This window comes from Alexandromys fortis, unplaced genomic scaffold, assembly GCF_014885135.2.
Source record: "Alexandromys fortis isolate MF-2015 unplaced genomic scaffold, M_Fortis_MF-2015_v1.1 scaffold_164, whole genome shotgun sequence".
NCBI classification, from domain to species: Eukaryota; Metazoa; Chordata; class Mammalia; order Rodentia; family Cricetidae; genus Alexandromys; species Alexandromys fortis.
This window is the reverse complement of record NW_026068047.1, coordinates 3,632,944-3,649,855: the sequence shown is the minus strand read 5'-3', so window position 1 is coordinate 3,649,855 and position 16,912 is coordinate 3,632,944. Positions and strand designations below refer to the sequence as shown.

Below are 16,912 nucleotides of genomic sequence, written 5' to 3'. Positions count from 1 at the left end.
ATATATCTCACCAGAATACAACTAAAGACTAAGAAACAATTCCACATCCTTATAAACACCTGATTTTTGGTTAAGAATCCAGAAATACATAATATAAACAGGCAGCATCTTCATCAAATCATACTAGTCAAATTGGACGGCTGCATATTGAGGATTGAAATAGATGCATATTTATCATTTTGCACAAAACTATATAATTCCAAATGAATTAAAGACCTCAACAATGTTCAGAAACATTGAATCTGATAAAGAGAAAATTGGAAATAACCTTGAATTCATTGGCACAGGAGAAGACTTTCTGAACAGAAAACAGCACCAAAGATCAACAATAAATGGGACCTCATTTTCTGTCTTACAGAAAAGCTTCTGTAAGACAAAGGACACCATCATTCAGACAAAGCAGCAGCTTATTGAATGACAAAAGATTTCACGAACTACACATCTGATAGAGAAATAAGGTCTAAAATATATAGAGAACTCATAAACCTTGACACGAAAAAAAACCTCAATTTTTAAAAATTGGTAGTTTAACAATAGAGAATACTCAAAAAGGGAAACTCAAATGGTTGAGAAGCACTTTAAGAAATGTGCTTAAATTTCCCTTAACCATCAGGGAAATGTAAAGCAAAAATGGGTTTGAGATGCTATCTTACACCTGTCAGAATTGCTAACATCAATAGTACAAATAATAACTCATTCTGGAGACAGTGTAGAAAAAGGGTAACACTCATCCATTGCTGATGGGACCTGTGTAGTCACATTGAAAATGAGTATGACAATTTCTCAGAAAGATTACAATCAATTTGCCTTAAGATCTAGCTATACTGCTCTTGGGCATATACTCAAAGGACTCTCTATCCTACCACAAGGATACTTGATCAACCCTGTTCATTGCTGTTCTGTTCACAATCACCAGAAATTGGAATGAAATTTGATGTCCCTCAATGAATGAACTGATAAAAAAAATTGGAACATTTACACAATGGAATATTACTCAACTGTTAAAAGAAATCATGAAATTTTCAGATAAATGAGTGAAACTAGGAAAATAATCCAGGGAGGTAATTCAGGCCCCAAGAGACATATATGGATTTTCTTTTCTTTCTTCTTTTTTTATTGATTTTTTGAGACAGGGTTTCTCTGTGTAAAAGCTCGGCTGTCCTGCAACTAGCTTTTGTAGATCAGGCTGGCCTCAAACTCACAGAGATTTATCTGATTCTGCCTCCTGAGTTCTGGGATTAAAGGCATGAACCACCACTGCCCAACCAAATATGTATTTTTCATATATGTGGATGCTATCTGTTAAGTCGTTGATCAGCAGGCTACAATCTGTAGAACTACAGAGGTTAGATAGAGAGTAAGGATTAGGGAGGAGGAATGGGTCTTCTAGGAAGGGGAAATAGAATAGATATTTATGGATGGACCAGGGTTGGATGGGGTGGGTTGGGGGCAACTGGAACAATTGGATCAAACAGGAAGGGCAAGAGAAGACGGCAGTGACAGAGGGAATATGGGGAAGGAAGACTAAAACTAAGGGTCATTTTTAGGTTCATATGGAAACCTAATACAGTAGAAGCTGCCTAAAATATGTATATATATGAAGGCATTTTATGTAAAATCACCAAATAACAAAGGAGACATAGCCCCAACTGGATACCTCTGTTCACCAAATGAAGCTTCTAGTACCAGGAATAGGTTACATCTGATTGAATTGTTGACCAAACAGACCCACAGGAATCCCCAAGCAACCCAGGTTATTGTCAAGGCTATTGGTTGCCTCTCTACAAAACTCACAGTAAGATTTGTTTGTTGAAGACAAAATATACATAATTCACTGAACACAGAAACACCAAGCTGGTGTCTATATAATGCCTTCACCCATGGTGTTCATAGTACTATAAAGTACTCTTCATGCTACCAAAGGAGAAATGCAAACACCAATCCACCTACAAACTTGGCTATCTACAATGGAGTCCTGCCTGTAAAATATACCAGTGAAATAGTGGCAAAAGCTTATGGGAATAACCAATGAAGATCTTGTTAGAGTTAAGGCCAATTCCATGAGTCGGTTCATACCCAATACTGCCCGGGTAGCCAAAAGCTTGAGACTAGATAGGCCAGAGACCTATGGAAAACCAAAGACTACCATTCACTAAAAGAATGTAGTCATAAAATGACTCCTAATGTCATTCTGTTATGACCTTGACTGCCATCAAGTGAAGTCTTCTCCTGAATCAGACGGGAATTGAAACAGGGATCCACAGCCTGACATCATCCAGAGAGTGAGAGACCTTGGAACACTCATCACCAAAAGGAATGTCTCATCAAATCCCTTCCCTCAGAGTTCATGGAACTCTGTGGAAGAGAAGGCAAGAAGAGGGTAAGATACAGAGAAGATTGAGGACACTAAGGAATCAAGGCCTTCTAGAAACAACAGGGCCAGTATACAGATGAACTCATATGATCTGTGACATCATACATAGGGCCTGGGTAGGTCTGCACCAGACAAGTGTTAAAGCCGAGAGGAGAAGCAGACACATACCTTGATCCCTAGCTCAGTAGCCGCCTCCAGCTGATGGCCATTTTGTAAAGGAAATCTTGGTTTTCTCCAGGGAGTCTCACTGGTAAACAGACTCTTCTTAATTGTAGGACAATGCTAAGTAGTAGATGAGAAACATTAATCAAACTCAAAGGCATCTTTAAAAGTTATTTATCTTACGTCATTTTGTCAGGGCCAATTTTTTTTCCTTTGCTTATTTATTATGGTAGGACAGTTCTATTTCACTTGGTTTGTGTGTTGATTTGATTGTTTCTTTAAATAGTTCTGGTTGGCCTGGAATTCTTTATGTATACTCTGGACTAGGCTAGGCTGGGACTCAGAGAGATCCACTTGACTCTGTCTGCCAAGTGCTGGAATTACAGGGAAGATCCGTTATGATGAGATAATTCTTAATGCCACTATATTTTCTGACATGTAAAACTCATCCCATGAGAGAGCTCTAATTATTTCCAAGTGGGCACCTAACATGTAGATGGACAGATATGGGTAATCACTATATAAACAGGTCTGTGCTAATCTCAGTGATATGATAAAATGCAAAAAATCTAGCCACATTTGTGATTTGGAAAATTTGAAGTATAATATGCAGTCAGGCTGGGGAAGAATACTTGGAATTTTACTTTTCAGAAAGGTTTTATATCTTAGGCTCCAGTAACTTTGTTTCAGAACTCATTAAGTATCCATTGATTCTTGCATTCCTGAAAATGTTTCCAGAGACACGATTCCAGCTCCTACTCTAACACTAGCCTTTGCAAAATTTACAAGAGTCGTGGAATAGTGTTTGGCTATTTCTGTGTTCCTGACCTTTCGTTCACAGGCCATGCATCACTAATAAATTAAAAGAGTGCATCTGGAAAAGTCTGGGAGGTTATCTTACGGGAATCCCTCCTTCAGTGAGATGTTTTTCCAGCCTTAGCCTGAGCACTTCCAGGGACTTGGCTTTCTCTGTCTTCTCAGGGAATTCTTTGCAAGTCGAAGATATTTTTCTTGTATTATTTTAAATTATTCCCTTTTAATAATAGCATTGACCTACTGGTCTTAGTAATTTTCTCTTACAGAAATGATTTGAATACTGGTTATTATAACTATTGCCTGCAAGGAAATACAGTGAAGTGTTATGTATTATTTAAATTTTGTTTTCTGATTTCTATTCATATGCTTAATTAATCAATCAGTTAAATTAATTAACATTTTAGCTATATCAGAATAAACCTAAGCCCTTTCACATCCTAGTCAAGTGCTTTCCTTTTCACGCACTTCCCAGTCCCAGAATGTGCCTCTGAAATAAAACTTCAGAGGAAACATTAAAATTATAATTTCAAATAGTGAAGGATAACAAGGATGAATAGAGGAACAGGAGCTTCGTTAGAGTTGGGAGCTATGGGAAGACTTCACCATGAATGTGACATACAGGACATTTAAGGGCTAACCTCGTGTAAAGCACCACCAACGTTGGTCATCTTGTGGAAGTGCAAGGCATGGGACTGGAGGAAAAGAGAAAGACAAGTGTGAGGTTTCCTTTCTAGCAACAGCTTAATACTACTGTATGTAGATACTGTAGCTTGACCAGACATCTGTATTTTAGACTAGAGATACATAATTCTCAAAGAGCTCCCTGACTTCATTTTGATATTCTGCTATGCCCTTAATATTTCTCACAGAATCTCCTCTTATTCCTCAGTATCTGTTGCAAAGAGCCCTTTGAATATCAAACCACACTAAGCGTTATAAAGATAGAATGGTAATAGGAAAACTCAGTTTTTAAGTTCTCCCATTTGATAACTCCACATCTTCCTCTCTAGCTTCCACATATTGAATGATACTGTTGGGCCAGTAACATCATTGCAATTGAGTTTTGCTTTAATGATGAAACTGGCTTCCAATTTTAATTATGGATTAAAATAAACAACTGGTAATTAAGAGTTCCTGTTGCCCTCTAAATACGGCATATTACCAAATTCATCCGTTGAAGGCTTGTTCCCAGGTTTGTGGTTTATTTCTAGAGTGCTAAGTACTTTCAGGAGGTGGGGCTTAGCTGGAGTAAGTATGCCAGAAAAGGCATAATCTTAGATATATCTTACCCTGGGCCTTTCAAATTTCTAACTTCTTTGATTCCTAATTCTAGGCTTAGTTTGCCTTCTCATTCTTCATGAAGTTTCTACCTTGTTATGAGACTGAAGGTGGTATAATCAACTAATTAGTGACTGAGCAAAACATCTGAAGTTGGGAACTAAATGATCCCACTCCAGATTTGCATTGTTTCTAGCAGCTATTTGTCGTAGAGATGAAATATGTGACAAATCCTCTTCCCCTATTCTGTAACTAGGCTTCTGAGTTCAAATAAGAACTATGTTCAGTCTTCTAACTTTTTTTTATAAAGCTATGTGAAATAGTTTTAATTATAATACCATCGTTTGACTAAATATATATTTATAATTAATCAAATAAAACAAGAGGGACTAGTGTTTTTTTCTTGATTCACAAGATACTCTTTATAGTGGGTTTATTTTGAGACAGATCTCAATCTGCTGTCCCTGATGGCCTAGAACTTGAGGGAATTCTCCTGACAGCCTTAAAACTGCAGTGAGAACAGCCATAGCCAGATAAGAAACTCTTAAACTATGCTCACTGTAATACAAAACTTTAGAAGCTGGAATAAATCTAACAATGATTTTATAATTTAACACATTAACAGATTCATTTAAAAAATTACAACTAACTGTTCAAACATAGCACTTACTATCTTAATTAGGTAGTAATGTGCTCTACTTTAGTTTATTTTACTGAAATGTCCTTACTTTTTTATTCTAAACACATCAAACTATATTTTCTTCATATTATATCATCTGTATGTTTATTGTACATCAGTTTATTACTACATACACATTCTCTTATATTATCTTTCACATTAATTTTCAAATCTGAAATTATTTTGAGAGTCACTTTTGGGGATGCTGCTTTTAGGAAGCATGACAATCTTAATTTTTTATTCACCTCTGGAAAAGTGTTTATCCATATATAGTTCATATTGTTTAAAAAACTTGGTTTTGGTTACAGTGATATATATACATATATATATGTATATATATGTATATATATATATATATATATATATACAGTATGTAGATAGCAACATCAGGCTTCTACAAAATGAACACATTCTCAGGATATATAATTATCATTTAAAACAATGACCATATCCATTTTAACGTCTCATTTGTTCTCTTGTAAATTAACTAAATATGTGCAAAAATACCTTTCTCTGGTTTTTTCTTTGCTTCATGCAAGGAAGCACCAAACTAGGAATGTGGAACCTTGCATAATTTGCTTAATACCCCTTGGCTCCTGAGCCCAAGAGGGAATCCTTTACTGCCTACTGCTTTAAATGCTTCCTAGGGAAAAGAGATGGCTCTGAACTATATTATTTGAAATGAAAACATCGAAATAAACACAAGACATTTTTAAAAAGTTCACATACTTCTTGCTGCTCTCACTATTCAGTCATGCATATTTTAATTCAAGCTCTAGTTCTTATCTCTGAAAATCCCAGCCATACACAAACATGAAAACATCCACCTCCTCACACCAGCCGTGCAATTCCTAATCCTTATATATAGACTTTCAAATTAAGAAAACCATCCCTATTTCTTAAGAAAAATAAACAAAGAATATTAAAAAGGAAGAAGCATATTGCTTATCTGGGATAATAATGGGAAAGAAATCATATAGTTGTATTTGTGGGCCAAATGTTACCCTTTATTAGAAACCTTTCATTGAGGTACAGTTTAAGATCTTAAGTTTTAAAAATGCTCATTTCCTGAATTTTATAGAATGATTTCCGTAATTGATTGTGCTTTAGCAGCCATTTTAAGACATTTAAAGCATGGTATGAAATCAAAATCTTTCTATGTCAAGATTTTTCTTATCATTTTGTCATTTCTGGAAACCCTGGCTCAAGAGACCCACAGAACCCCATACACAAAAGACCAGAAAATAAACTCTCCGTGTCATGCTGCATGCTTAACTACATTAAAAATTCAGAATACAAGAAGGAAAAAAACTACAAAAAACATTGCTTTAAGTGGATGGTCATTGAAAGTACTATAATAGCTGCAATTCATATTGTAGCCTTTTTATTTTTTCATTGCTTTTCTTGGTATTTTTGTAAATGGGGTTGTGAGAACAGATCCCTTATTTTATGAGAGTCATTACATTAAGAGAAGCCATCTCTGGACTTGATAGAGAAGACCTCATATCTTCTAGAGCTTTGGGGGGTTCCCTTTGAATGTAGAGATGGATGGGATTAGACTTTGCATGGTCTCTCTGAGGCTTCAATAGGCCATATTTGATAGTATGGTAGGTAGAGTTCAGAAGATACAGGTAACTGTCACCTAAACACAAATTCTTCCCCATGTGAATTAGAGTTTTTAATGAGAAACAACATTTCTTATATCTTTTTGTATTAAGGTGGAATCAACAGTGCTATCTAATGGGAAAAGAGGAGAAGTGATTTGTGTCATTTTCCAACCTCATACAGAAAATTTCCCTTGTATTATCTACTGGCCCTGATTTCTATTCTGTATAGTCATTTATAATGGAGACAATTCATAGGGTGATTTTAGAAGCCACATATTAAAATTATATAGCCTCTTAGATACGAATTATGACATAGGGGATGGCTTGTATGACACCAAGATTGACTGTCAATTTGATCTCCTGTATCTACAGGAAAGAAAAAGAAAGCTGACTCCTGCAGGCAGTCCACTCCTCTCTCCACACACAACAAGGCATATATGAACCACTCAGAATAAATAAACCACTGTAAACTGTGATTTAAAATTGATTTCTAGGTCAGACATTGAATGCATTGTTTGTTTAAGTGGTACTGCTCTTGCGCTTAGAATCTTTGGCTACCAAATAAAAACTCCACTGCTGATCTGCTATAAACCTTGACCCAGCATATAGCTTTAAAATGTGACTACTGAGAACTCAAGAACAATGGCAATGGGTTTTTGATCCTACTGCACGTACTGGCTTTGTGGGAGCCTAGGCAGTTTGGATGCTCACCTTACTAGACCTGGATGAAGGTGGGTGGTCCTCGGACTTCCCACAGGGCAGGGAACCCTGATTGCTCTTTGGGCTGACGAAAGAGGGGGACTTGATCGGGGGAGGGGGGGGGGAATGGGAGGCGGTGGCGGGGAGGAGGCAGAAATCTTTAATAAAGAAAAAAAATAAAATGTGACCTAAGAATTGTGATTTTCAAAGCTGTATTTTCTTTTTTTAATATTTTATTAGTTATAATAGAGTGGATATTCATATTTACTGGATTTTCTCTGTGTGTTTTAATTGCTATTTTATCATTTTTTCTCTCGATTTCTAAACTATAAATCTCACTTACAAATTTTAAATTTGTTTTTCCTTACTCTTAGTCACTTTCAAAGCTGTTGCTGTCACAACACACACACACACACACACACACACACAGACTCTCAGGGAAACAGAATTCTTGGAATTAGCAGGAAAAAAACATCCTCTTGGAACTGTCAACTCACTATTTTATTCACTGTGGACAACTCAGAGAATCTTAAGCCCCTGCTGATGTGACAGTACTTCTCTATGATAAGCATTGAGGATTGTTGACCTCATCATGATTGCAAGAATTTATAATTTGTTTCTTCACAGCAATCTTGACTTTTCATATCCTCTTTCCTTGGTTCAAGCTGACAATGAATTGGCCACAGAGAGTGGGAAGTGGTTTTCCTTTTAGTCTCTAACACTGAGTTTACTTAAGTGAGTTAGTGAGTCTCTAGAAATTAACTTTTTAACCATATGAGCCTACAGCTTTCCCACTAACAAAAGAATATATCGGAAATGAACAATATAACTGACCAGTTTCAGCTTGCAAATTTTAGGAGATCTAATTTTATATCAATAGTTATCATATTAACAGATACTTAAAGCAATATTCAAATGACTAACCTGGTCACAAGAGTGGATATCATCCAGGCTCATTGTTTGACATATTCTTATAATTTCAGTTTTCAGAAGTTAATTTCAGACTTGTGATTTTACTCTAAGATATTTATGTTGAGATAATGGAATGTGTGACTGTAAATGAAAGTCCCCTGTGAGAGCTGATATGTTCACTACATAGCAGACATCTCATGAAACTGAGACTCAACATTTGCACAAATCTTACAGCTTATTGAAAACAGCCACTGATGAGAGACATTTGTTTTAACATCACGGAGGAAAAGCTCCTGAAAAAATATGTGTTTCTACAAAACTATTTCACAAGAACAAAAATAATGCTTCTGGCTCCGGCCACCACCACCCCACTCCCAGCTGCAGCAGAGGATCTGTGGATAGCTGAAGGGTGCCAGCAGAGGGAGAGGGGTAGTTTTGTTTAAGCATGTGGCCCGAGAAAGGCTATCCAGTCTCCAAGAGACAGGCAGAGATGCAGGCACATGCAAATAGGACTAAGTGGATCCAGTATGTTAAGTGATTTTGAAAGATAACAGGGAAGGAAATTTGGGAGGATAGAAGGGAAGAAAGGGAAGGGAGAAATTTATAATAAAATTGTGAGCTCAAAAATAAACAAAAACAGCTTTAATAATATGTGGTATTATTGATTACATAATAAAACTGATGATGTTCTGTAAAATAAACAAATCACATGAAATGGAAATGGATTAGTGGTGAGGGAGAAAAAGGAAAGGAAGAAATGGAGATTTTATTGAAATACATTATATGGATGATTGAATATATATAAAATTTGTTTCTTATGACTATACCAAATATCAGTTATACAAATTATTCATGAATATTCATGTAATGCCTAAAATCTAGAAGAGTCCTCATTCATCACAGAATGCCTGGGACTAAACATGATGGCCTGACAATCCTCCTCAGTTTGACTCTTTTAAGTGGGTTCCTATCTTATTACAAAGTCCTCTTTTTCATTATAGTTTTTCTCTGTCATTTAAAAATATCATAAATCTTGCTTTAGTCTCCTAACAGCTTTATAAACCAAGAATCTCTTTGTCAAGGACCTGTAAGTTTTGTCTTTCCTATGTGATCAAGAAAGAAATACTTTTATTTAACAGTTTCTGAGGGCATTTAAACTCTTTTTTATAAGTCAATAGATGACTGAAACACATTGGTCAGTCTACTTCTTAACATCCTCTGGGACCTTTCCACTACTTCATCTGGAACCTAAGATCTTAGCAGATTTCTTTTTCAGTGGAGTTGAAAGAATTTTCTTTATTACAATAATATTAAAGTCTTTCTTGCTTATTTATTTTCACCTAATTCATTTTTTTTCCTGGAAATAAATTTTCTACAGATATCATTGGAGATTTAAGTTCTGAGAGCTCTCTTAATTACTAACATGCAGATATGTTTTTACTCAATTATAGATTATTATGCAGAAAAACACAGAGCCAAGCAAAAGCTATATAATATTATAAATGCAATAAATACGGCATTTTTATAATTATGTGAGAAATATAACATATAATAAATTTTTGACTCTATTTACTTGTTTGTGAATAATTGTCTGCCTATTAACATGATTTTTCTCTAGCTTACTAATCTTTAAGAGGAACAGACATTGATAGAGACCAATTCATTATGTATGATGGTTGTATATTATTTATTCAATTTGATATTGTAATTGATTCTAAATATTTCTCAGATAATAAACATAAAACAATAATTATTGAAAACTGATATTCAAGAATTTGTTGTCTGTTAGGTCAACGAACATTGTTAGGTGACCTTAGTTCATTTAATTGTTTCTTTATTTATTTTTGCTCATTAACCTATACATTCAAAAATAAATTATTTCTGTCTTTTAATGGCTTCTCGACTAAAAGACAAAACAGCTATAAATCATAGGAAGCAATAGAACCACATCACATGATCAAATAAACAATTTTAAACCTAGAATTCTTGTGTTTTTAAAATATTAATGTGTGTTATCAGAAAATACAATATTGATCTTTACTATAATTTTGCATTTTATCCTTTACAATATTATAAATATCCTATAACCTTTTAAAAGACTCAATATTTATTAGTTTTCTATTATGATTTGCAAAGTGTTATGGATGTCATGAGGTGATCTAATATGTTTTTGTCAATACCGAATTGTTGAGAGGAAAATACATGAAAGGTTATGAGGTCTTGTCTCTACTTACTTAAGACACATGTGGCACATTTTATAAACCGTACTTGATTCTTCAAATCTTAAGGAAATAATTTAGAACCTTCAATAACAAATTTCTAATTTATGTTTTAGACTATGAATATGAGTCCTTTGGGAGAGGTTATCATGTGAGTTAACAGACCTCACATAGCCAAACAGATGGGAATTTAGCTACTGACATCAGTTTTTCCTATTATTCTTGGAGAAGACATGATTTTTCTTCCAAATAACATTGGTGAAAGAATAAATGATATGACCATGACTGTCTGAGATTTATGTATGAACAATGAGTAAAACACGGTCATTTATATCATTAGTTAGTAGGGAGTCATTACATACAACACTCACACATGGACATGTAACCTATTGGATACTATCTTAACTGAGAACAGAACCCATATATGCTTGCTGCGGCTATCAACAAAGAACTGGGAATGCTGCCAAATGATGTATTTGTCTCACTTGTGCATTCTCCTATACCAGTGTTAATTCCTCTAGCTTTAGTGTCACAGAGAATTCTATAGCTTTTCTATGTTAAGTTAGATTTGGAATTTATCACATATCTCATCAGAGATATTTTTTTTAAAAAAATTGAAAACCACATGTATGAAGCCTGAATAGTTAAGATTTTTAAGTAGAAAAATAAGAGGTATTTATGACCAATTAATCAAATTTAAATCAAGATGAAATAAATAATTTAAACAGAACAATAATCCCTAGTGAAATGGAAACTTTAATTGAAAACCTTTAGACCGGGAAAAAAAAAAAAAAAAAAAAAAAAAACGGAGTCTGATGTGAGTCTGACGGAATTCGCATAGAATTCTATCAGACCGCCAAAGAAGAGTTAACAGCAATATGTCTCAAAGTAAAAACATCTTTTGATATTTTTATGATGCTACTACCATTACACTGACACCAAAACCCTACAGTGATCCAACAAAAAAAAATTATAAATGCCCAGTATACCTCATGAACATAGATGAAAAAATTCTCAGTAAAATACTTAAGAACTGAATTCAAGAACATCAAAAAAGATTTTAAACTGTGACTAAGTAGGCTTCATCCCACAGATAAATAGTTCAAGATATATAAGCCATAAGTATAATCTACTACATAACAGACTAAAAGATAAAAAGCACACTGTCATCTCATTAGATACAGTAAAGCTTTAGATGAACTATGACATCCATTCACGATAAGATTTCTGGAGACACTATGGATACAAGAGCACAGTTCAACATAATGAAGACAAAATGGGGAGAAAATTATAACATTTCTACTAAAACCAAGATTAAGACAAGGCTCTTCACTCTCTTGATGGTGTTCAATTTAGTATTCGAAAATTTAGCAAGAGTAATAATACAACTAAAGGCCATCAAGTAGAAATGGAAGAATCCAAAATATATTTATTTCCAGGTGATATGATATTATATGTAAAAAGCCCTAACAACTCCACTCAGAAATGTCTACAGCTGATAAACACCTTCAGCAAAGTAGCATAACACAGAATTAACATCAGAAACCTCGCCATATGAAAAGGACCAACATACCGAGAAAGAATTCAGGAAAGGTATACTTTCCTTCTTCTTTTATTTACTTATTGCTTTCTAAAAAGGACTTCAAGATTGCTTCCTTAGGAGATCCATACCAGTCTTTGTCTCTGATCATTCTCTTTTAAGTCTCTAACCTTTCAGTTGCTACCAATTTTTCTGTGCACATAAACATTCTTTTCTCTTATTGCTTCACACAGTCATATTTCATGGTCTGTTAGTGATCCATTAGAACTAGACACAGCAGTATTAACTAAAGAAAATGACTTTCTTTCATTGTAGACTGTTTTAATTGTCTAATTTTTTTTTTTTTTTGGTGGAAGGTAGGAAGACTATTTTCTCCATGGCCTAGACAAATACTCCCTTTTAATCAGAATGGGCAGATTAAGAACTTAAAATGATAAAGGCAACATTAATCTGAATTACACTGTTACTAAACTATAATTTGATGAAGAGAAGTTCATAGAGAAGATAGATGGTGATTTATAAATCATGCTCTCTTTATATCATAATTTTCTTATCATTAGATAAGTTAATGAAGAGGTAAGATAACAGTACTAATACATAAGACTCAGTATCCACTATATGTCAGGAAGTAGTCCAACATGTAGAGATACAAATCCTTTTTACAATGTCTCTGTGTGACACAAGTGATATTGTTATCCACATCTTAAAGTTAACACAAACCTATTACAGAGAAGTCAAGAGGCACAACTGAGACATGTCAGAGATAGCCATTTTACTTTTATAAACTTCAGTTTTACTGATCTATGCTTTTTTCTTATAAGGAAAACATTTAGGTGGAGCTAGATTACAGTTTCAGAGGGTCAGTCCATTATCCTCATAGTGGAAAACAGCAGCATGTAGGCATATGTGGTGCTGGAGAAGAAGCTGAGGATTTTCTATCTTGATCCACATGCATCAGGAAGTGCACACACCTACTTTAGCAAATACTCCAGCAACATAACACCTCTTAATGGCTCATTCCCTGCGTCTATGGAAGGCATTTCTATTCAAACCCCCACATGCCACTCCCTAGCCCCATAGACTTGAGGCAAAACATAATGCAAAAATGCATTCAGGTCAACTTCAAAAGTCCCATAGTCTTTCACAGTTTCAAACTTGTTTAAAAAGCTAAAGTTCAAAGTCTCTTCTAAGATTCATGCAGTCTTTTAACTGTAATCCTCTCTAAAATCAAAGCACAAAAGCTGATCACATACATGCAACATAAAATGGTACAGGATATACATTACTGTTATAAACATAGGAAAGGGAGTACAGCAAGGAAATACTGGAACAAATCAAGACTGGAAAGCAGCTGGACATACTTCAAAATCGCTATTTCTATGTTTGATGTCAACATACTCTTCAGATCTTCAACTACTTTACTTTAAGCTTTGTTGACAACACCACCCATCTTTCCCTTGGGCTGGGCTGGTTCCATTCCTTGTTAGCAGTTTTCCTTGGCAGATATCCCATGACTATGGCATCTCCAACATTTTGGATTTCCAAGGCAATCCAGGCTTTACCTTCACAGTTTCACTCAATAGTCTTTCTGGAAGACCATGCAGGGACCCCTCTGCAATATACTTGGCCTCGACTGCTGTCCTTAGTTGCAGAGGGAGATTCCATAACCCCTTTCATCTATCCTTGATTATAAAGCCAGAATCATGTGACTGAAGCTGCTAAGTTCTACTACTTGCTGGGGCTGGAACGTGGCCCTCTTGTTGGATTATATCTTCAACAGCTTTCTGTTTCCCATGGTTTCGTTCACAGCTTAAGCTTGGCTGTTATGAAACTGGATCTGTAGACCAAGTTGGCCTCAAACTCAGAGATCTACCTCGTGCTGCTTTCAGAGTGCTCAGCAGTGGCAGTGGAAATAACTACCATGCCTTGACCTACACTATTACTTTTGTTCATTTTCCCAAGTTGGAATCATAGCTAGGAGGGATCTGACCCTGAGATCACCACTCCATTTATTCCATTTCTTCATCTGCATATCTTCTTGAACACAGGACTTCATTTTATTCTACTTCCTGATGCTCTTTTTTCCTCAAATTGTTCTACATCTTTTATTTTTCTTTGATCAGCTTTCTCTATTTCATTATAAATCTTCATTGTAGTTACCACCAGTAACCATACTGCGGAGTCTATATTAGGTTGTTTTGAGATTTTCTCTGCCAACAGAATTAATCTAAAACTCTTTCAGTTTAGCCTCAGGCAGACTTTTCCAACAAGGGCAAAAATCAGTCATATTCTTCACCAATATCACAAGGCCAATCTCTAGGCAACATACTACCATTCTTCTTTACTGCAATCTCTTGAGACAGACCCCCACAGCTTAAATCACCACTATCTTCCATTTTTCTACTGAAATGGTCCATTAAGATCCCACTTAAAGCATTCAACTGTTTTTCTAATGCATAGTCCAAAGTCTATATTCTCCCCGAACAAAAGCACGATCTGGAATATTGTTCTTGTTTGTTTTGTTTCAATGTTTGACTCTTTTGGTCTTTGGGGCCCCACCATCCAGCTCCCAAATTAATCACACACAGAGCTTGAATTCTTACTTATAAATGTCTAGCCTTAATGTGACTTGTTTTTTTTCCAGCTTTCCTTAACTTACATTATCCCAACTATCTTTTGCTTCTGGGATTTTTTTTTCTTTTTTTACTTCTGTATATCTTACTTTCATACTAACTTCATGCCTGGGTGGGTGTCTGGCTGGTTGGCCCCTGACATCCTCTTCTACGTGTTCTATCTTGCTCTTTCCTGTTCTTCCAAGATTTTTCCTCATACTTATCCTCTCTGCCTACCAACCCCGCTAGCCTCTTGCTTCGCTATTGGCTATTCATCTCTTTTTTAGACCATCAGGTGTTTAGACTAGCAAAGAATCACAGCTTCAAAGAATTAAAGAAATGCCTCACAAACAAAAGTAATGCTCCTTAAAATAATTTTCTACAACACTGGCCCATCACAACAATACCCCAGTTCCTGGTACCAACTTCTGTCTTAGAGTTTATTGCTGTGAAGAGACACCATGGCCATGGAAACTCTTACAAGGAAAACATTTAATTGGCACTGGCTTACAGTTTCGGATGTTTTGTTCATCATTATCACATAGGGAAACATGGTTACAAACAGGCAGGCATATGGAGAAGGAGCTGAGACTTGTAGTCAGAATTTCTTTGGACTACCAGTTCCCAAATAATGACACAGGAACTTCTTATTAATTATGAATGCTTGGTCTTAGCTTAGTCTTGCTTCCAACTAGCTCTTATAACATAAATTAACCCCTTTATATTAATCTTTGTGCTGCCATGTGGCTTGTTACCTCTCCTCCAAATTGTATATTCAACTTCTCTGTGTCTGGCTTGCAAAAATACATGTACCTCAGATCATTCCCCTAGTTCCCATCTTTGTCCAGAAGTCCTGCATGTTCTCTCATGCCTAGCTATTTGCCCTTCAGCTCTTTATCAAACCAATCAGAAAGTACCTTGGCAAAGATACAGCATTATAATGTACAAAAAGATTATCACACAACAGAGAGTTCTACATCCTGATCTACAGACAGCAAGAAGTGAACTGTGACACATTTCCTCCAACAATGACATAGCTATTCACACAAGGCCATGCCTCTTAATATGCTACTCTCTGGTCTATTGGGGCCAATTTTATTCAAAACACAACAACCTCCTTAAGAACTGCAAATCAAGTTTATAATAAAGTACTTGTTAACTTCTGAAACCTATACTTTTTACTCAATGATTATATTTTAAAATTATAATGACCTTTCTATTTTAAAAGCAGTAACTCAATTCTCTGGAGATTTCATACATGTATATTATATATCTTGATCATATACCCTACCGATTCACCCTCTCAAATTTTTCTTCTGGAAATCCTCAGCATATGCCCTATTTATTTTTTATTATTGTAACCCACTGAGTCCAGAGTCCAATTAGTTCTTCCCATGTGAACATCATCCACTAGGACATAGACAACTACCAGTGTTTACTACCCACCAAAGGAAAGTGACTGCCTTTTTATTTTATTTATTTTTTTCTTTTCATTAGCTTGATTTGCTCAGTAAGAGAGCCCGGCACCCTCAGCCTGGGCTCCAGGGGCTCCCGTGCTCTCCTGGATCCTGCACTGCCTGCCCCGTCGTCCTTCCTTCTGTCCCTGGATCATTGGGCTACCAGGCGGCCCTGTTTAGGTGCTGAGGAGTTCCATCTGGACAGGTGAGTGTGTGCTATCCAGGGGCGATAGTCCCGGAAGAGAGCACAAACCCCCTTCCCCCAGCTCCTTCTGCAGGGCTGTCTTTCTTACCAGGACTCAACACCCCAGCACCCAACTCCCAACCCTGCCCTGCTGTGTGCTAGGACCAGTGCTCAACAACAGTTTTAAGCTCCTACTTTAAGCTCCTACTCTAAGGCTACCCACCCAGAGCAGTGAGCCTCAAGGCTCCCAGTAAGAGAGCCTGGGCACCCTCAGCCTGGGCTCCAGGGGCTCCTGTGCTCTCCTGGATCCTGCACTGCCTGCCCCGCCCTTCCTTCTGTCCCTGGATCATTGGGCTACCAGGCGGCCCTGTTT

The 16,912-nt window shown here is 36.1% G+C and overlaps 1 long non-coding RNA gene across 1 annotated transcript in view; it reads left to right on the top strand.

The window, feature by feature from the left end:
- The window catches only part of LOC126486620 (uncharacterized), a 27,197-nt gene that overhangs the window by 3,630 nt on the left and 6,655 nt on the right, over positions 1–16,912 (top strand). Inside the window, exon 2 of the long non-coding RNA XR_007588171.1 lies at positions 16,396–16,560. This is a non-coding gene — a long non-coding RNA (uncharacterized lncRNA). The remainder of the gene's footprint in view (positions 1–16,395; positions 16,561–16,912) is intronic.